This window comes from Mirounga angustirostris, unplaced genomic scaffold (assembly GCF_029215605.1).
Source record: "Mirounga angustirostris isolate CCGP_5_RB_7025 unplaced genomic scaffold, mMirAng1.0.hap1 SCAF_13, whole genome shotgun sequence".
Taxonomy (NCBI): Eukaryota; Metazoa; Chordata; class Mammalia; order Carnivora; family Phocidae; genus Mirounga; species Mirounga angustirostris.
The window spans coordinates 49,640,211-49,662,717 of record NW_026991721.1 but is presented as its reverse complement, the minus strand read 5'-3'; the positions used below and the strand labels follow the sequence as shown (position 1 = coordinate 49,662,717).

Genomic DNA, 22,507 nt, shown 5'->3' with positions numbered 1-22,507 from the left:
AAACTAGAACTCAATCACAAGAGGAAAGTTGGAAAGAACTCAGATACATGGAGGCTAAAGAGCATCCTACTAAAGAATGAATGGGTCAACCAGGAAATTAAAGAAGAATTTAAAAAATACATGGAAACCAATGAAAATGAAAACACAACTGTTCAAAATCTTTGGGATGCAGCAAAGGCAGTCCTAAGAGGAAAGTATATAGCAATGCAAGCCTTTCTCAAGAAACAAGAAAGGCCTCAAATACACAACCTAACCCTACACCTAAAGGAACTAGAGAAAACAGCAAATAAAGCCTAAACCCAGCAGGAGAAGAGAAATAATAAAGATCAGAGCAGAAACCAATGAAATAGAAACCAAAAGAACATTAGAACAGATCAACAAAACTAGGAACTGGTTCTTTGAAAGAATTAACAAGATTGATAAGCCCCTGGCCATACTTATAAAAAGAAAAGAGAAAGGACCCAAATCAACAAAATAATGAATGAAAGAGGAGAGATCACAACCAACACCAAAGATATACAAACAATTATAAAAACATATTATGAGCAACTCTATGCCAGCCAATTAGATAACCTGGAAGAAATGGATGCATTCCTAGAGATGTATCAACTACCAAAACTGAACCAGGGAGAATTAGAAAACCTGAACAGACCTACAACCACTGAGCATATTGAAGCAGTCATCAAAAATCTCCCAACAAACAAAAGCCCAGGGCCAGATGGCTTCCCAGGGGAATTCTACCAAACATTTAAAGAAGAATTAATACCTATTCTTCTGAAACTGTTCCAAAAAATAGAAATGGAAGGAAAACTTCCAAACTCGTTTTATGAGGCCAGAATTACCTTGATCCCTAAACCAGACAAAGACTCCATCAAAAAGGAGAATTACAGACCAATATCCTTGATAAGCATGGAAGCAAAAATCCTCACCAAAACACTAGCCAACAGGATCCAACAGTACATTAAAAGGATTATTCACCATGACCAAGTGGGATTTATCCCTGGGCTGCAAGGTTGGATCAACATCCGCAAATCAATCAACGTGATACAATACATTAATAAAAGAAAGAACAAGAATCATATGATCCTCTCAAGAGGTGCAGAAAAAGCATTTGACAAAGTACAGCATCCTTTCTTGATCAAAACTCTTCAGAGTATAGGTATAGAGGGTATATACCTCAATATCATAAAAGCCATCTATGAAAAACCCACAGCGAATATCATTCTCAATGGTGAAAAACTGAGAGCTTTCCCCCTAAAGTCAGGAATGGGGCAGGGATGTCCACTATCACCACTGCTATTCAATATAGTATTAGAAGTCCTAGCCACAGCAATTAGACAACAAAAAGAAATAAAAGGCATCCAAATTGGCAAAGAAGAAGTCAAACTCTCACTCTTTGCAGATGATATGATACTTTATGTGGAAAACCCCAAAGACTCCACCCCAAAACTGCTAGAACTCATACAGGAATTCAGTCAAGTGGCAGGATAGAAAATCAATGCACAGAAATCAGTGGCATTCCTATACACCAACAACAAGACAGAAGAAAGAGAAATGAAGGAGTCAATCCCATTTACAATTGCACCCAAAACCATAAGATACCTAGGAATAAATCTAACCAAAGAGGCAAAGAATCTGTACTCAGAAAACTATAAAACACTCATGAAAGAAATTGAGGAAGACACAAAGAAATGGAAAAATGTTCCATGCTCATGGATTGGAAGAACAAATATTGTGAAGATGTCAATACTACCAAGAGCAATCTACACATTCAATGCAATCCCCATCAAAATATCATCCACTTTTTTCAAAGAATTAGAACAAATAATCCTAAAATTTGTATGGAACCAGAAAAGACCCCGAATAGACAGAGGAATGTTGAATAAGAAAAGCAAAGCTGGCGGCATCACAATTCCGGACTTCCAGCTCTATTACAAAGCTGTCATCATCAAGACAGTATGGTACTGGCACAAAAACAGACACATAGATCAATGGAACAGAATAGAGAGCCCAGAAATGGACCTTCAACTCTATAGTCAACTAATTTTTGACAAAGCAGGAAAAAATGTCCAATGGAAAAAAAGACAGTCTCTTCAACAAATGGTGTGGGAAAATTGGACAGCCACATGCAGAAGAATGAAACTGGACCATTTCCTTACACCACACACAAAAAGAGACTCCAAATGGTTGAAAGACCTCAATGTGAGACAGGAGTCCATCAACATCCTAAAGGAGAACACAGGCAGCAACGTCTTCGACCTCAGCCAAAGCAACTTCTTCCTAGAAACATTGCCAAAGGCAAGGGAAGCAAGGGCAAAAATGAACTATTGGGACTTCATCAAGATAGAAAGCTTTTGCACAGCAAAAGAAACAGTCAACAAAACCAAAAGACAACTGACAGAATGGGAGAAGATATTTGCAAATGACATATCAGATAAAGGGCTAGTATCCAAAATCTATAAAGAATTTATCAAACTCAACACCCAAAGAACAAAGAATCCAATCAAGAAATGGGCAGAAGACATGAACAGACATTTTTCCAAAGAAGACATCCAAATGGCCAACAGACACATGAAAATGTGCTCAACATCGCTCGGCATCAGGGAAATCCAAATCAAAACCTCAATGTGATACCACCTCATACCAGTCAGAATGGCTAAACTAAGAAGTCAGGAAACGACAGATGTTGGCAGGATTGCGGAGAAAGGGGAACCCTCCTACACTGGTTGGTAGGAATGCAAGCTGGTGCAGCCACTCTGGAAAACAGTTTGGAGGTTCCTCAAAAAGTTGAAAATAGAGCTACCCTATGATCCAGCAATTGCACTACTGGGTATTTACCTCAGTGATACAAATGTAGGGATCTGAAGGGGTACATGCACCCCGATGTTTATAGCAGCAATGTCCACAATAGCCAAACTGTGGAAAGAGCCAAGATGTCCACCGACAGATGAATGGATAAAGAAGGTGTGGTATATATATACAATGGAATATTATGCAGCCATCAAGAGAAATGAGATCTTGCCATTTGCAATGACATGGATAGAACTGTGGGGTGTTACGCTGAGCGAAATAAGTCAATCAGAGAAATACATGTATCATATGACCTCACTGATATGGGGAATTCTTAATCTCAGGAAACAAACTGAGGGTTGCTGGAGTGGGGGTGGGGTGGGAGGGATAGGGTGGCTGGGTGATAGATATTGGGGAGGGTATGTGCTATGGTGAGCGCTGTGAATTGTGCAAGACTGTTGAATCACAGATTTGTACCTCTGAAACAAATAATGCAATATATGTTAAGAAAAAAAAAAAAAAAGAAGATAGCAGGAGGGGAAGAATGAAAGTGGGGGAATGTTCCATTGGACATTTGTCAAAAATTAGTTGACTATAGAGTTGAAGGCGAGACGAACCATGAGAGGTGATGGACTCTGAATAACAAACTGAGGGTTCCAAAGGGGAGGGGGGTGTGAGGATGGGTTAGGCTGGTGATGGGTATTTAAGAGGGTATGTTCTGCATGGAGCACTGCGTGTTATGCACAAACAATGAATCATGGAACACTACATGAAAAACTAATAATGTAATTTATGGTGATTAACATAACAATAAAAAATAAAAAAAAGAAATAAAAAGTGTAATAGGATAAAGGCCAAGTAAATTATGATCTACTCCTAGAACAAATATTTTGAAGACTTTAGAAATGGTGATTTTGCAACGATTTACTGAATGCCTCTTATGTGTAATACTCTGCTTATTACTGTTTAATACCAAAGAAGGCATGGTACTGATTTGTAAGTTACTTTAATCAAGTATTAAATATGTTATCTTGAGGTGAACACTGGAAGCAATGAGAGCAAAAAAAGAGAAAACTAAGCCATTCTTACTTCCTTGATAAAGTAACATCTAAGCTGAAAACCTGGAGAATAAATCAGAATTAAGCAGAAGTGAGAGTTATTCTCTCTTTGACTTCCCTGCCCTGTTCATGCTCTGTCCTTCTCTGGCCTGTTGTTCTGTGTCCCTGTGGATGGATGCCATCAGCAGAATGTAGTACTGGCCCTTACTTGCCCTCTGGATTTTGGTTGAGACTTGCCAATGGGACATGCTGACAGGAAATAAGAGGACTGGTGGAGGGAGAAATGGGGTGTTTCCACCCTGTTCTGTCCCTACTGTGAAATCACATCCCAATCAGTTGTGTCTCTTCGTGACTACAGCACCTGCCTGGTGGCCCTTCCTCTGGGGTTCCAGGTCGTGGTTCTCATCTGGCCCCAGACTACTTTGCCCTAGAAGGGCAAAAATTCCCATCTTGTTAGTTGCTGAGTGTCTTTCTCTTTTACTCTCCATCCTTTTCTTGTTCCTTTAAACCAACCCAACCTTCAGTAAGTGGTTCCTGCTGGCAAGCTTCACCAGGTGAAGAAAGAGTGAGAGATGGGTTGGGAAAGGGGTTAATATTCAGGAACCACGTGTTGTTCAGTATGGATGGGGTAGAGGATGACACTGGGGTAGAGAGAGGTGAGACTTAAGAAGGTAGCCAGACCTAAAGGGCTTTATGTGTTGTACTCGGGAGTTTCTACACAAAAATGTAGAAAATGCACATAACATATTAAGTAACCAAAAAAAAAAAAAAAGGGATTTAAAACATGTACATTATAAATTTAACTGTCTTGTACCTAGGAAAAAGAATATAATTAAATCTATAAAATGACAAATATATCAAAATGTGGCTATCTTATAGGTTTTATAACATAGGGAATTTTTTCTCTTCTCTATTAGGCAAACTTTCTGAAATGGGTTGACTGTATGAATTTTAAAATACACTTTTTTTTGTAAGTATGACTTTTTATTGACCAGAATCCTGTGATCTTGCTAAACTCAGCATTAGTTTAATAGCAGTTTGGCATCCTCCTTAGGATTTTCTGCATTGACAGTTACTTTATCTTTATTTTTTTTTATTATGTTATGTTAATCACCATACATTACATCATTAGTTTTTGATGTAGTATTCCATGATTCATTGTTTGCATATAACACCCAGTGCTCCATTCAGTACCTGCCCTCTTTAATACCCATCACCAGGCTAACCCATCCCCCCACCCCCTCCCCTCTAGAACCCTCAGTTTGTTTCTCAGAGTCCATAGTCTCTCATGATTCATCTTCACCTCCGATTTCCCCTCCTTCATTCTTCCCTTCCTGCTATCTTCTAATACACTTTTCAAGAGCAAATATCCTGAATAGCTCAACATTTGGAATTCCCTTGGGAACACTTAATGGAATTCATGTTCCTGAGTCTTTTTCAGCCTTCCTCACAACACTGGCAGTTCTTGCAAATGGACAGCCCTGCAACTGTCCACACCAGACCACCTAATGGGTTATGGATGGGGAAAGTTTCACAGGGGAGCACAGGGGGAGAGAATTTTTCCATACAAAGACTGCCTCTGACTTTCCCAACAAATGTTTCCTGAAAACACGATGCTTCATTAACAATCCCAAAGTGAGGGTGTGTCAGAGAATAGCCCATTTCTTGAGAAGCTGCTCCCCCTTGCTGACACAATTTTTGAGAAAGTTCTTCGAAGAAGAGACAGCAGTCCATAACACAGGAATGGAACATGGTCTGACAGGTGATGTGTTATGAGATTGGGGGAAGGGGAGTGAGTAGTGGGGGTGGGTAGTGCTCATCCTAGTGCAGTACAGGAAGATAAGGTCTCAACCAAAGGACACTGCCTGTCACCATGGCATTTGCAACAGTAATAACAATGACCGTAAGAACAAGAGTTCCATATATTGAATGTCTATGACCATTAATTGCCTGGTTCAAAAAATTACATTGCTTTTGGTTTTGAAACAAACCCAAGTATCTTACGATCAATGTGCATATTGAATTCTGCCTGAAAACTCTGAAAAATTTGTTCTGACAACTTTGAGAATGACTTGTCACATCTAAGAATCAAGGGACTGTAGTGTGCCAAAACTGGGCTTAGCCCCTAACATATGAGTCTTCTTGCTATTATAGTACATAATGATATATTAGTATTTTACAGGTGAGAAAACTGAGGCCTGGTGAGAATAAAGTGTTCACTGAAGGTGACATGGTTAGAAGTAGGAGAACCGAGATCCCAACCTTGGTTCATTTAACTCTGATATCTGTGCTTTAGTCACTTTTAGCCATTGACTATAGAGGGATAGGGAGCTTTGAGCAAAACTTTTAATTGTTTGTTAACTTGTTCTGTTTTACCAAGCATCTTTTTATTAACTACTTTGTAGAGTTGCTCACAAAGAGAGGTGAGTTTGTGATCTGATCTATGCTGATTTGAATTTCTGGTACTGGTATCTGTCATTGTGGATTAATGCATTTGTATTCTGATCTTATACATCAATCTTCATGTGTTTGGTTAATGTGAATCTGTCCCTGAGGGGGGGCCACCTTCACAGTGAACTCAGGTAGGTACCTCTTGGAGCCTCCCTCCTCCTGCCCCTTTTGGCATCTTTTTTGAGTTCTGCATTTCAGATGGTATCATGACTGGGACTTAGCCTCGCTAAGGGAAGAGCACATCCATGAGTAAGGATGGATGCATGAATCAAGCTATTTCTTAAGCAGGTTCTGAAATATTGGCATAGATAGAATTTTCTAACTTTTAGGAAAAAAAAAATCTGATAAAGATAAAAGTCTGGAGAGCAGCTCCAAGAGTTGTGGATATCTGTAAAAGGCAGAGACCAAGAACTCAAAGAGCTTCAAATTTTAGGGCCTTAGATCCTGGACCCAGGCAGTAGTGGCCTGGCTTTATGGTACAGCAGAAAGGGCAAAGCCTATGATTACTATAGCAGGTGGCTGGGAGCTAACCCTACCATCTGTCTTCCTGATTCTTCTGTCCTTCTGTCTAGGCTCTGCCTGTAGCTAAATCTAGCTGGGGGACAGAAGCAGTCACTAACAGCCAACAAGCCATATGCAAAAAGGACAATGTACACTGATGATGTGCAACAGGGAACCCCTTGACAATATTACTATGGCAAGCAGATATTGCAGGAAGAGTTTACTGCGGCAATCCTACACCGTAGAAAGGAGTTATATCTCATAGGGGAGAATACCATACCAAGAGTTCAGAGAGCCAGCGTGACTCAGAGAGGCTCATGAGTCAGGCTTATTGGTGTTCAACTCTCAGCTATACCACTAACTCTCTGTGTGGTCTTGGACATGTTTCTCTACCTATCTGTCTTAATTTCATCATCTGTCAAAGTAGATTAAAGGAAACTTAACTTTTAGGCTTAATTCGATTGCTAGATGACTAAAAAAGCATAAGCATCTGTGTTAGACATATGTAAGTTAACAAATGTTACATCCTTTCTAAATTCTTTTCCTCAACCCATTTCATTTCTTACATGAGAAAATCAACACACAAAGAAGAGAATGTTCTTTTTTTCTAAAGTCATACAGTTGTGTTTTGGGCCAGAAAGCACCTTGTTGAAGTATGAAAAGAAAGGAGTCTTAGAATTGATGAAATTGTAGATGTGACAGTAACTCTGTTGTGATTATTCTAAGGAATTATTACACGCTTGCACATGTGTGCACGCACACACACATGTGTGTGTCTGTGTGTGTGGGTGTGCATGTATGTGCAACCTTCCTGCGTGGCTTTGGTTGGGTCACTTAACAGGATGATGAGATCTGTGGTTCCTAATGTCCCCTTTACTTTTGCATTTATGATTCCTCTTAGGATAATACATGTGTCTTTGTTTATTCACATTGATTTAATTCTGTCAGTTTTCAAACTCAAATTAAGGCATCCTTGATTATGGTTCAAATGTCCCACAACAGTTTAATGGCTTGTTTTCTGAAGAGTTAGGAGAAGTCAAAGATTGTACCAAATTCCTCTATATCATCTGCAGTTTCTGTTCTAATCACCTGGTATTGCTCATTACCTTCTTTAGCATTGAAATGTATTACTATGCCAACACTTAACTGCTCTGAGATTTAGTCCTGGACAAAGAAGGCAAAGGAATCCCAGAAGAAGCCATTTTTCCATGCTTGGATTCTAATAATGAGGATTGTAATTAGCTTGCAACCTTTTGTTTTTATGCCACAGTAAGAGATTTCATGGGGGATTAATTCATTAAAGACCACAAAAGGGCCATATCTACTTTTCTTATCCATAACTAATTAGGGAAGGACAAAAGGGCTTTTTTTTGGGGGGGGGGCAGTGTGTTGAGGAAGAGCAAGGAACCAGCAGGTCTGCATAAGAACGAGCAAGTCTGCCCATCCTTTTAACACACCAGTGCTTCCTTATGATGCTATCTGCTTTCCAATTCCCTTGCCCAGGTGGGTTAGCAGGACTAAGAGCAGTGTGTGAGAGTAAGATTAGAGTTTGGAAGGAAGTCATATTTAGAAGGGGTAATCTCAGTATCTTTCAACCAAGCACATGTGACAAAATCTGAAAGAGTTCTTCTGAGAGCTAGGGCCCTGGGCAGGAAGGAGACTAAGGAAGAACTATAATGGTACAGAAACATGTATCCATCCATTCATTCATCCAGCAACAATTTACTGTGTACGATCCCAGTGCTATATACTGTGCTAGGTGCAAAGGAAGGGTTAAATTCTCCATGTCTCCTGCTAGATATCTTTTCTGTCAGGCTACAATAACACACACTATAAAAGGAAAAAAGACTTTCTTCTTCCCCAAATGAATGACTATATCCTTCCTTTCTCCTTTCCTTTACTTGTCAGTTTGATCAATATTTGAACACATGATATGTGCAGGCACTGTGGTCAGTGTGGCTTTCAGGGGAACCTGTACTTTAATAAACTTATACATTTTCATTCCCATGCTGTGCTACAAGATGTTATAGTAGGCGCTCAACAAATCTTTGTCAATATTGCCAGTAACAAGCACGATGATTTACTTATTAGACTTTTTAAAAAATATGTTGCACATTAAAAAAAGTTTGATGTAAATTCCAATTAACTATTAATTACTTATTTTAATATAATGGCACTAATTTCAGCAGAAGATTAGTCTAAGAAAATGTCAAGTGATTTGTTAGTGCATAATATTTTTTTCATAAATAAGTTGATTACTAATTTTTTTTAGGAAAAAAGAAAAATAGCTGAGTGTTTTTAATAATTCCTGATACAAGATTGACAAGGAAATTAGATACTAATTTAGATGCTTAACAAAAAACATGTTTTTCACAAAGTGCGATTTTGCTTCATATTGCATCTGAAAGCTGCTTTAGGAAGGACCTGGGAGACTGAGTTTATGGAAGGAACACAAGAGGTAATATTCAAAAGCATAAGTTCAAAGGTGTGATTTCAACTGTTACTTCTGCATTAAGCACTCTAAATGGCCCCTTCTTCATTTAAAAACAAGGTTTAAGTCCCCGATCCACTGTTTGGGGTTGTTAGAAGAACCAAGAGGAGATATATGCACAAAATATGAGACCTATATTATGATTAGAATTTTTATTACTGGGTTTCTATAACAATACAAACTAGAAAAGGGAGAAAGCTTTTGCTGTTACACATTTCCTGTTCTGATTTAGGACCACAATTAAAAAAAAAAAAAAAATCCACACCTGGCCAGGATGTGAGGCCACTGTCTGAAATCCCTGTGTTACAGATCTTGAAGGTGGTTCTGTCTTTGAGATTCTGTCTACTGAATTTTATTTATTTATTTTTTATTTAGTTTTTTAAAGATTTTATTTATTTGACAGAGAGAGACACAGTGAGAGAGGGAGCACAAGCAGGGGGAGTGGGAAAGGGAGAAGCAGGCTCCTGGCTGAGCAGGGAGCCCGATGTGGGACTCGATCCTAGGACCCTGGGATCATGCCCTGAGCCAAAGGCAGATGCTTAACGACTGAGCCACCCAGGCACCCCCATCTACTGAATTTTAGATAATCTTGGTTGGTTATACTATGTGATATAGAGAGAAGAGACTTGACCCACCTGCCACTGAACTCCAGCTCTTCCACATCTTAGCTCTGGGGCCATGGAAAGCTGGCCTACCTTTCCTGAGCACAGAATCCTCATCAGGGAAAACAACTACTTGAAATGGTGTCTGGAACATATGAGGTACACACAAAATTATATTTCCAAGTCATCCATGAGATTGAGGGGAGAAAATTACAAGATACTTTACTCTCAGCTTCTTCAGGAGGGAACTGCTTTGTTAGGGGCAATGAACCTTCAAAAGGATGGAACAGAGTGAGCAGAGGTGACAGAGCTGAGCTATGACCGTGTTACCTGGGCTTGGCTTCTTAATCTCTCTGAAACAGGTGAACACAGATAATTAAAGTCACTGCATGCTCACTGAATTTGGAGCATGATGCTAGAGACATTTCTGGTAGCTTCCTCAGTGTCAATTTTTATCTTCTTCTTTGCTAATAAACCCCTAATTAAGTTCAGGATGGACATATGCCCAGCTTAAACAACCAAGTTTCCTAGCCTTCTCTGCAGTTTGTGACACAATTCTTAATGATGAGATATAAATGAAAAGTCACTCCTTGGAGCTTTGGAGAAAATTTTTCAAATGCAGAAAGGCTCAGTTGGCATTTACCATCTGCTCTTTGATATTCTCTTTCTTCTTGTCTGGAACACAGAGGCAATGATGGAGACTGAGCAGCCATATCACAACTCTAAAGAATCCTGGAGCCAATGTACTGGCCCCAGAATGCTTGCTGCAGGAGAAAATTAAAACTGCCACTTGGCTAAACCACTGTAACTGAACGTCTATTATGTAAAGCTAAATGTGCATCATGAGTGTTATGAGGACTCTGTGAAACAATGAAGTTCTTCTACAGCGTCTGACATATAGTGTCAGACGCTCACTAAATGTTTTTTTCCTCTTCCATTTTCTTGCCAGGATAGAGAACACACACAAGAGCTCAAGACAGAAGCTCTGTTCAGGAGTAAGAGTTCTCTGCAACTATCTTGATTATAAATAGAGTAGTAACCAATGAAGGAGGAGTAACCAGGCGCTGGGAAACAGACGCCTCTACAGGAAACGGTTGGGGCAGTGGTACATACTGTGAACTCCGTCTTACAAACGAGGAAACTGAGACTTGGCGAAGGTAAACAACTTCCCCAGGTTGGTGTGGCCTAGAAGTCCTCATCATTGGAGATTTAACCCTAGGGGACTATCTGATTCTGATGTTTTTATGTCTTTTTCATTGTGCCCTTCAGCAGGGGCACCAGGCAATGTCCCAGAAGAAACGTGTTTTATTTATTTATTTAAAGATTTATTTATTTATTTATTTGAGAGAGAGAGAGATTGAGAGAGCTAGAACAAGTGGGGGCAGGGGCAGAGGGAGAGAATCGCAAGCAGATTCCCTGTTGAGCAAGGAGCCTGATGCGGGGCTCTATCTCAGGACCCATGAGATCATGACCTGAGCCGAAATCAAGAGTCAGGTGCTTAACCGACTGAGCCACCTAGAAACCCCTGGAAGAAACATTTTATAATTTGATTTGCACTGTATATTTTAGGTTTCTGTAGGACTTTCATTTTACAAGAAATATAGGGGGGAAAGATAGGAAACCTGTGTATTTTTCCCATTAGGTCTCTTCTGAGAGCTTGCAGGCACAGAGAGAAAAATGCTAGTTTCCAAAGGCTGAAGGCACAAACGAGTTAGATGCAGACGGTTTTTGCCAGGCCATGGGTCCTCATTGTTGTGCAAGTGGCCAAGGACCTGAAGATAATGTTCAAGTGATTCCCTGCAAAGTGTACTGCAGCATCTTGAGATGGATCACTGAGGCCTTTGGGCTCAAAATCAGAGCTCTTTTTTCAGCAGCTATTTGATTAAACTTCGGTAAGTTGCTTTATTTTGCTCAAGTGTAAAGTGGATATGATGACCTAATTCATAAAGTTACTATAAAGAGCAAACAAATGAATCTGATGAAAATGCTCAGTCCAGTGGCTAGCATATAGTAGGTATTCAGTAAACCTTGGCATTAGTATTATTTTTAGCTTTCACTTTTCTAGTCGACCATAAGTAGAAATGGGTTTACTATCAGAAAAATATAACCATGTAATCAATATGCAGAAGAAAATCACAATTATGTGTCCACATATTTATGGAAAAAGAAAGCTGTTGAAAACTAAGCATCTCAGCTGTTTCTGAGTTTTCTCATTAACATTTGTTTGCTCTTTTTGATTCCTTTTGTGTTCTGCTCGCAGGGAAGTGGTAGCAGGTGCCAAAGTTTAAGGGAAAATATGGGAGAAAAATTTAAACAGGATTATAAGTAACTATTCATTAACTCTTTTTCTCCCTGCAAATTCTGTGGGGGTGTGAATGAGAAGAATGTAACTCAGGGAACCAATCATCTTACGCAGATGAGTCCCCTGTTGGGCCTCTAGAAGGCTAGGCTGAGGCTGGCCAGCACAGGCAGATGAAGAGCTTCCCAAGGGGACCTATCATGTTCTAGTTTTTTAACAAACTGGGCTAGGCAAAGAGTAACTACTGGTCCCAGTTTGCCTGAGACTGTTTTTAGCACTGAAAGTGCCACATCCAGGAAACCCCTCAGCCCTGAAAAACCAAAATGTTTGGTCACTCTAGGGATAATTAGATTCAGCAGCAGGTAAAATACCAGACCTAACTATGCAAATCTGCAAGAAGTCAGCTGACATCCCCCAGCCTCCACCTTGTGCCTCTGTTCAAATGCTAAAGGAACCAGCGCCAATCACTCAAACCTACTACGTGGTCAGTCAGAGAAAAATGACAAAAGGGCAGTGATTGTTTCTCTTCTGCTGACTCTTACTTCCTGTCCATTATTTATTTGTTTATATGCAGAATGTATTTATGGGTATATTTTTCTGTCTGCAAGCTGAATGGCTGACCCAAGCTGGTAGCAATGGAAGCAGCAAGGCAGGACAACCCTGAACAAAGTCTTAATTGCTGTGATTACCCAGTGTGGCAAGTGCAAAGAATGTATAATACATTCAAAGTGACTGTCTACATGGATCCAGTAAGTGAGATAACAGATAAAAAACAACAACAACAACAACAACAAACTTGTTTGTTCTAGAAAATACAATCAGATATATTGGAGAGAGCCTAGAAAAAGAGGAAGATTTTTTGTAGCCACTTTTTTGAGCACTTCCGAAGTGCCATGCGTTTATGTATATTTTCATTAAATGTTCCAACAATTTGTAAGATAGTATAGACATGAAAAACACTGAGGTAGTTACAAGTTTGTGGAAGGAGAATGTGGTTTTCTGTTTAAGCTATTCTAAAAACTAGGCAAATCACCTCGGATATGCCTTTTAGCCACAGTACACTTCTTTATGTTTACCTGTAAAATAGGTCCATCTTATCTCCCAGGGTAAGTTTTAGGATTAGTAAGGAGAATAAACCTGAAATTACTTTGTAAAATTCTATCCAGATATAATCATGTCTCCACTACACACACACATACACACACACTCACAGGAACACACAGAGACATAACTTGTACCCTTGGGGAATTTATTTCATCTTTCCGACAAGAGCTACCAAGAAATGATTTGTGAATGGCAACCATGACTTTAGCCTTTGTCTGAGTTCTGTCACTCCCTATTCAAACCACACCAAAGAAACACGAAATGTCGATACAAAGTGCTTCCTTCCAGATGCAGCTCCCCTCGTGTCCTTTTTGATTAGAATTCTCCATCCTGGTTCTAAGCTGCGGTTTCATACCTATACATCCTGATTTCTGACCATTTGCCTTTCTATTGGAAATATGGACACAACTAAAACACTTTTGCTTAGAATACTGATTAAAATCCAAGTATCCATAAATAGGATAACAAAGAGAAATGGTTACAGTTATAATATGTATCTTGATATCGTGTGGGGTTCTATTCATCATCTTTTCAACTTTGCACATTTTGTAATGATTCTCCTTTTTACAATGGGTAAACAGCTTGTTTTAACATTTCATAATGCCTCATTTCTGTCATGTATGATGAGGTTTTGTATATCAGAGCAAACCCAAGGCTGGTAACTTCTAGGCAATCTGGCATTTGAAGAAAGACTTTGATTCTTGATTTTAAAAGTTTTTCATTTAAAGCAAACTGAAATTCTATTTGATATAGAACTATACCAGCAAGTATGATATGGATGTCTATTCAAAAGAAAAAGAATCTGCAAAATCCTAACTTACTTATACCAAATACAAAAGTATTAGTTCTTAAAATCTACTCACTTGTTTCTTTTTTTTTTTATTATGTAAAATCTACTCACTTTCAAAAAGACCATCTGTAGTTCCCAGCAACCCTTTAGTAATAGAAGTAGTATTTTTGCCAATGGCAAAACAAACCCAAATATCAAAGGTTTGCTGATGTTGAAAACTAAGATCCCAAGAGGTCTGAGGAACTTTGAGTTAGACACACATATTCCCTTATTTTTTTAAGGCTTGAGGTATACATCAAAAAATCACAAGGCTATCTTATTCCAGTAGCTTTCTAATGTCTTTAGTGCATTTATTAGAAGATATAAGTGAAAGCCAAACTGCTCTGAAGGAAAACATTGGAAGACAACCACTGTTTCTTCACAGGTGTTTACCAAATCAGAGACGGCTTAGAATAGCACAGGAATACACATATGTTAACCACAGATTTCCCCTATGTATAGATTGGGCTGTTCCCTTGGATTTGGTCCCACTGAACTCCACACGAACACCCTCCATTGCCACCCCCCCTCCACCCCCTGCCCCAGCCACCTACCAAGTCCTCATCATTTAGGATCTTGTATCAGAGAATTACAGACTCTTGTTATTGAAAGGGACCTTAGAAGTCATCAGGTTCAATTTCCTTTTCTGAACTTCAATTCCTTCCACAGCCTATGGGTCAACATGGTCAAGTGACTGGTAACTAAGGGCCTTCCATGATTAAGAATTCATCACCTTGAGGGCAGCCTAGTTCTTTGGATGGTTAGCACATCATGCTGAATTGTCATTTGTTCCGTTCTAGATTCCTTTTTTAATCACTTTCCTTTTTTCTATCCTTTCTTTTCCTTTCCTTCCTTCCTTCCTTCTTTCCTTCCCCAAAATAATAATTAAGCACCCACCATGTGTCAAGTACTATGTGCTAAAATCTGGGAAGACATGTCTAGGGTTAGAAGTTAGGGTAGGGTTTCTGCTATCAAGTATCTAAACCTCTGTGAAGATAACAGGAATACAATACTGTGATGTGTATGTGTTGGCACAGAGAAGAAATGAGATGCAATGGGAAAATGGAAACAGGACCCTTAATACATTCCTACATTAAATTATGACTCCAAAACAAGAACCTGATTAATAAATAGGGGTTATCCAAACAATGATGTGTGGAAATACAGTGAACATTTCTTACTTGGGGTATTGCCAGAACCCATTCCTTCTTCTAGTATGAAACATTTTCCTTTAGAAAATGGTCTCTCCTCTTGCCATTTGCAACGACGTGGATAGAACTGGAGGGTGTTATGCTAAGCGAAATAAGTCAATCAGAGAAATACATTTATCATATGACCTCACTGATATGAGGAATTCTTAATCTCAGGAAACAAACTGAGGGTTGCTGGAGTGGGGGTGGGGTGGGAGGGATGGGGTGACTGGGTGATAGACACTGGGGTGGGTATGTGCTATGGTGAGCGCTGTGAATTGTGCAAGACTGTTGAATCACAGATCTGTACCTCTGAATCAAATAAAACATTATATGTTAAAAAAAAAAAGAAGAAGATAGCAGAAGGGGAAGAATGAAGGGGGGGAAATCGAAGGGGGAGATGAACCATGAGAGACGATGGACTCTGAAAAACAAACTGAGGGTTCTAGAGGGGAGGGGGTGGGAAGATGGGTTAGCCTGGTGATGGGTATTAAAGAGGGCACGCTCTGCATGGAGCACTGGGTGTTATGCACAAACAATGAATCATGGAACACTACATCAAAAACTAATGATGTACTGTATGGTGACTAACATAACAATAAAAAAAAAATTAAAAAAAAAAAGAAAAGAAAATGGTCTCTCCACCTTTGTGATCAGTCTCAGTGGTACGATAAGTCCAGGTGTCCTGACCCCATCAATGGATGGTAGAGAATATAAGCAAGACCAACTGCAATCTTTCTCTAGGGATTTTGAATCTTAAGTAGAGTAACAAAGTGATGAAGAAATCATTTGGAGTAGATATTTTTAACTAAAAACATTTAATAAAATATAATTCACATATTTGGATAAGTTTATTTTATACAATGTGTTGATCTATTTATATATTGAAATATAATTACCACTGTAGTGTTACCTAATATATCTATCCTATCATATAATTAGCATCTCTTTTTTGTGGTGAGAACATTTAAGATCTAGTCTCTTAGCAACTTTGAATATATAATATAGAGAAATACGGAACACTTCACAAACCTGCATGCCACCCTTGCCTAGGGGCCATGTTAATCTTCTCTTCATTGTTCTAATTTTAGTAATATGGAAGTGAGCACTGGAGTAGATTTTTTATGTGACAACTGAATAAGATGGCCCATGGTTTCCTGCTGCTCAGACTTGCAGCACTGCTCTGGTTCCTCTATGTCTGTGCTGTGAGCTACCTTTAGATTAAGAAAATTTTAATTTTCTTAATCTAGCAAGAGGCAGTATCAGTTGTTAATCAAATAAGTCTAACTGAAACAAGAAGGTTGTGCCAAATAGAAGGTATAGTATATGCAAATACCTGGAAGCATGAAAGAATCCGAAAGCTTAACTCAAGATAAGGTTTAAGGAAAGAGGCAAGGATGGAGGGATGGGATTCACTGGGAAACAAGATCTTATGTAAACTCAACAGCTTGCAAGTCAAGACATAAGAGAATTTTATTCGTGACTCTCATCCTTATCTTGATGTTCATAGAAGAGAACACTAATGTCCAAAGATCATAAACTACTCTTTCAAATATGTATGCATTTACGGGTTCTGGAGTTGAGCCTAAAATTTGAGTAATAGAAGATTAGACCCATGCTACCATGATAGCTTATCTCCCTTTTGGTGCAAATAAAAATCAATCTCTCTCTCTCTATATATATACGTATAGTGTCAACACACAATTAATGCTCAGTAAGAATAGTTCAATGTCAGAAAAATTTAGTAATACAGTTCTTACATCTCAATAGATCTAGAAAAAATTGATAATATTAAACAATTCTATCTGTTTAAATAGAAAATATTTCTAGAAATGCTGAGTAGGGAATTTTCTTTACTTACTAGTGGCTTCCTACTCATAAAAAACAGAAAATATCACACTTAAATATGAAAGCGTAGGCCATTCTCTTTAAGGTTAGAGACATGATACATTTCCATCTATCACTAATGTAGTTCACTGTGCACTGAACAGTGTACATTGGATTAATAAAAGCAAAAGAAATAAGAAATTTAAAGATTGGAAAGGAAGAATCAAAAGTATAATTATATGATAGCATAACGTATGTACGTTATAAAAAAGAATCAGCAGAAAAAAAAAAGAATCAGCAGACAATTATTGGAACTAATTAGAGAATGTAAACAAAATTTCTGGCTCTGCATTCAATATATGCAATCAAGAGTATCCCTCTATACTAATAGCCAACCATGAAATGCAAAAGAAAATGAGACCGCTTATAACATTACCAAAAATATTCTAAAGCATCTAGAAATTAAACTAATAAAGAAGAGACAATCACTTTAAGAAGATTAAAAAAAATAAAGTTCTAATAAAAGAATTAAAAGAAGACCTAAACATATAAATACTCTCACTATATGAATGGCTATAACTATTTAACCTTGTGAAGTGGTCACATCACCCTTCCCCAATTTAATCTATTAATTAGATGTCATTTTGTTCAAAATTCCAGTGGGGTTTTGGGAGGACTGTGTAAAAATGTCTTAAAAGTATAGCAAAAGCTAGGAATATATAGAAAAATAAGAACATAGTTAGAGATTCACCTTACTGTGTGTTAAGAAATATTATAGAACACTTCTGCTTCCAAACAGGTTGGAATAAAAGGAATTGGATTTATTCTCCTGTCTCAAACAACTGAAAAAAGAGAAACAAAATATGAAACAAGGGTCTTCATTAAGCAGTACAGGACCAAGATCTCTGGGAGTTGAAAAGCAAAGTGAGCCCTGTGGTTACCTGGAGAGAACTTCTAGACCACAGCACTACGGACAAGAAGCTAGGCGGAACCTGGGCAGAGGAGCCAAAGCTGGAGTTCTGGGCTGCCAAAGTGGCTAGGATGGTTAGTGCACACTCCTGGAGAAGCAAGGGCTGCCCAGAGAGAGCACAATGGATCTGCAAAGGGTTTCCCAGGGTCTTTAGCTGAGTTTTTATTAAATAAACAAACCAACATGCCTGGAAGGAAGTTACACATGGCTGAGGAAGATCGGAGCATCCTGAAGCTTAGTAGTAATGGATTAGCCATGGATGAACCACCATCTTGGTGCTCACACAAAGGCAAGAATAGACTTCACACATGAGTGAGTCAATAACTGATTGTTTAATAAAATACATGAGGAAAAATGAAGTTGGAACCATTTTTTAAACTATACATGACAATACATTTCAAATCGATTCAAAGTAATATAAGGTTCATGAAAATACCTGATGGTCTTTATGGTGATGGGGTTTAGAAGAAATTCTTAAGCAAAATTTGTAAAAGACAAAAAACAAAGAAAACCCCCCAAAAAACAAAAACAAAAAAAAAAACCACAAAAAAGAACAAAACAAAACCAAACAAACAAAAAAAAACCTCACAAAGGTTTAAAGAAAAGATTTCTGGGCTTGATTAAAAGTAAAGTTTCCTGGGCGCCTGGGTGGCTCAGTTGGTTAAGCGACTGCCTTCGGCTCAGGTCATGATCCTGGAGTCCTGGGATCGAGTCCCACATCGGGCTCCCTGCTCGGCAAGGAGCCTGCTTCTCCCTCTGACCCTCCCCCCTCTCGTGTGCTCTCTGTCTCTCTCATTCTCTCTGTCTCAAAAAAAAATAAAAATAAAAAAAAAATAAAATAAAATAAAAAATAAAAGTAAAGTTTCCTATTGAATAAAGAACATCATAAACCAATAAGAGACTGGCAAAAATATTTCAATGAACTAAATTTAGTAAAAATAATACTCAGAAAATAAAGCACCCCTATGAATCAAGACAAAAAATGGCTAGTAAATGTAAGTTTGAGATTTTCAGTAACAGTAACAGTAAAATAAATTAATATTTTTATAATATACAGTAAGAATTTATTTTTTAATTTTAAATTTATTTAAGTAATAAATATATATTTTTTAAAAATCATAAAATTACAAAAATATGTTTATAGGGAAAAGTCCTCAGCTCCCTCCATTCCCACAGATACCCAGTTCCCCTGCCTCCACCTCCTTAGAAGGTAGTAGTTAATTTCTTACATCTCCCTCCAGAAACATTGTATGCAATATAGAAGCAAATACAAATATTGTTTCCCCTAATTTTAGTTTAACAATACCTCTTGGAGATTGTTCTGTATCAGTACTGGTAAAGCTTTCTCATCTTACGCTTAAAAACTAGTTTTATTTTATTTATTTATTTAATTTTATTATGTTTATGGTAATCACCATACATTACATCATTAGTTTTTTTTTTAATTTTTTATTGTTACGTTGATCACCATACATCACATCATTAGTTTTTGATGTAGTGTTCCATGATTCATTGTTTGCGTATAACACCCAGTAAAACTAGTTTTAGATACTATTTGTTGAGATGGCCACAGAACAATCACATCTTTTTCAGAACTTTATTTTTTTCTCAATAAAAAGCTAATTAAATTATGGTATATTATGTAACAAAATGCTATAAACCTGTTAAAAAGAGAATAAGGAGTTTTTCCTTAGAGAAGCTCACACTTGCTTAGGAAGTAGCTTAAAGTGTTAAGGATGAGTGTTGGCCTCCATCTCTGACACCATTCAGTGCTTCACTGTCATATATAATGTGGCACCAAAATATAAGCTCCATAAGGGCAGGGTTATTTTCCTGTTTTGTTCCGAAAATATACCCCAACAACTTGAACATGGCCTGGTCAATGACAGGATCTCAATAAATACTTTAAAATAAGTATCTTGATACTGACAGCAATTCACAATGTGCAAGTGTATTTATAGGATGAATTGCTACAACTAGAATGTCTGGGTCAAAGATACCTAACACTGAAATTTTGAAAGGTTTTGCCAAAGGGCTCCCACATAGGTCTTACTAGCTTAATTACCACCAACAAAATAGGAGAGTATTCTTTCTGCACAGATTTGTGAACACGGTGTTTTAAAAGTGTAGTAGTTTTTGTGAATCTGATTGTGTGTGTGTGTGTGTGTAAATAACTATGAGCTAACCTTTATAGTCCTAAGATGAGTAAGAATTAGAAAATTGTATGATATGAATGTGAGGGAAAGCCTCTTACATTCTACTAGAAAAAGTGTAACCTCTTAGAAAAAGTCACAAGCAAGACCAAAATTGCATAACTTTTTAAAACCAAGTGTGTATTACCCTAAGACAACTATTTGCCATGCCAGCAATTGTTTTCGGAATAGTATGTGATCCAATCCTGGTCAATAAGGCCTGAGAGAAAATCTGAGAAGTACCTAGAATTAATTTCCTTTCTTTAAGAAGGGACTTACAGAAAGGATATTAAACTTCTGTCAGTGGCTGGCCTGTCTTGAAATGATTCTTGGGCACAAATTGTGACATCATCAAGGGCATTACCTGGTTTGGCAGAGCAAAAATGTGGAAGGGCCTTTGAAGACATGGATGACATTTGGATCTGTCCTATATCCAGACATTGGTTAAAATACTGCAGTTGCTGTTTTTTCACTTCTGTGGTCAAGAACATCCCAGAATGATAGAGGACTCATTTAGTATATGTCCGTTTTGTAGTTGTTCAATCTGAGGTCCTTTTCTGGGATATACCTAAGTTTACACAGTTGGAACTAAGTCTAGAAACAAATAGGTTAGCTGAGTATCAGGTACATTTGCTAGCTGAATAAGCGGAAATAGATATTCCCCAGACATGACTCTCAAATTCTGAATCTAGCCATAATGTTTTTATTGTTTCCATATTTGGTCCACCATAATGAATAAAATCTAGAAGATGACCTAGCTGAGGGGATGGAGTGAGTGCAAATTGTCTAGATAAAACTCTTCTGTTTGGTGAAGGTAAAAGGATTTCTCTCAATGACTGCAGAGCTGTGGAAAGGCCCAGCTGTTTTACATCTGGGATTACTTGGGGCACATGATACACAAACTACAAAATGCTGTATTCCGTGGAGAAACAGCTCTGCTGTTAAGTTTTTGCCCTTGAGAATGAAGGAAAATCTTGTAAACTTCCTAAGCCTGAGTGTTCTCCCAGTGACTTGGGAGATTTAGAGCAAAACAGATATTCTCTAGGTTTTGGGGGCTCAGGTGATTTTTACTATATATACATATGTATATGTGTGTGTGTGTGTGTGTGTGTGTATTTCCCCCTAATTTTCTACAGGGAACACTTATTATTTTTTGCAATCATAAAGAAACTATAAGTATTACTTAAAATAATTAGCAAAGCTTTTCCCAGCACAGGTGATCTGTGCTCCCATTTTGGTGGCCCTGTGTGTTCAGGCTTGATAAGGAAATTGTTTCTCCAAAGGGCACTTTCATTTATACGTTCCATGGATCTATGTGAAAGGCAAGAGGTTACCATTTAACACAAGTCTGTTTATACACCGACTTAGCAGCCTAGAGCCATGAACAATTGAAAAAAAATGTAAAATATTTCTATGCTAAGACATTTTATAATTACTTCAGTATGTACAATGATTTATCTTTTCAAAAGCAATTTTACATCCATTAACTTGTATTCTATTTATCATTTTTTTAATGCAGTTAGGGCAGGCATTATGATGGCTGCTTTTGTTCTTATTGTTGATGTTTTTTCTCAAAAAGCAAATTTAAAAAAATAATTATCTCAAATCAAAAGTTGTGAAAAGGAAAAGCGTGACCTCAAACTCAAGTTTGTTTCTTCTAAGAAGTGAACGACTCACTAAAATAGTAATGAGAAAGATAGCTAACACTTACTGGTCCCCGATTTACTCCTCATATATTCCCTAATTTAAACTCCACAATAAACCAATCAAGTAGGTACTGTTATCCCCATTTTGCATTTGATAAAAGACACTAAACCTGAGAAAGTGAGATTTGTTCAAGATCAGACAGTAAATGGTATAAAAGTGGACTTGAACACAAGTCTTTCTATCTGGCAGCATGACAAATACCTTCTCTGTACCCAGAGGGAATGGCCATATTGCCACCATAATGTAAAATAATCAATTCATCTGCCTCTCCCTCTTCATTTCAGCATGGCTCTCTACTGTTCCCAACCATTTCTATAATAACTACTGCATGATATTGTTTTCAGTTTTGTTCCCAGACACATACCCAGTCCCTTAGCCTATAGTACAATAAGACAAGGAACACTGAACATTCTGGCTAGGTCTGGCTTAAAGTTCGTGTTCTGTTGCTTATTGTCTGAATGCAAAAATCACTTTAGAAAGTCAATTAACTGTTTTT

General features: G+C 37.9%; 1 non-coding gene across 1 annotated transcript; it reads right to left on the bottom strand.

Annotated features, from left to right (window-relative positions):
- Positions 1-16,323: 16,323 nt before the first annotated feature.
- LOC123858093 (U6 spliceosomal RNA) lies at positions 16,324-16,426 on the bottom strand. Its single transcript, XR_006794051.1, has one exon. It is a non-coding gene; the product is annotated as a U6 spliceosomal RNA (small nuclear RNA).
- Between the last annotated feature and the right edge of the window lie 6,081 nt (positions 16,427-22,507).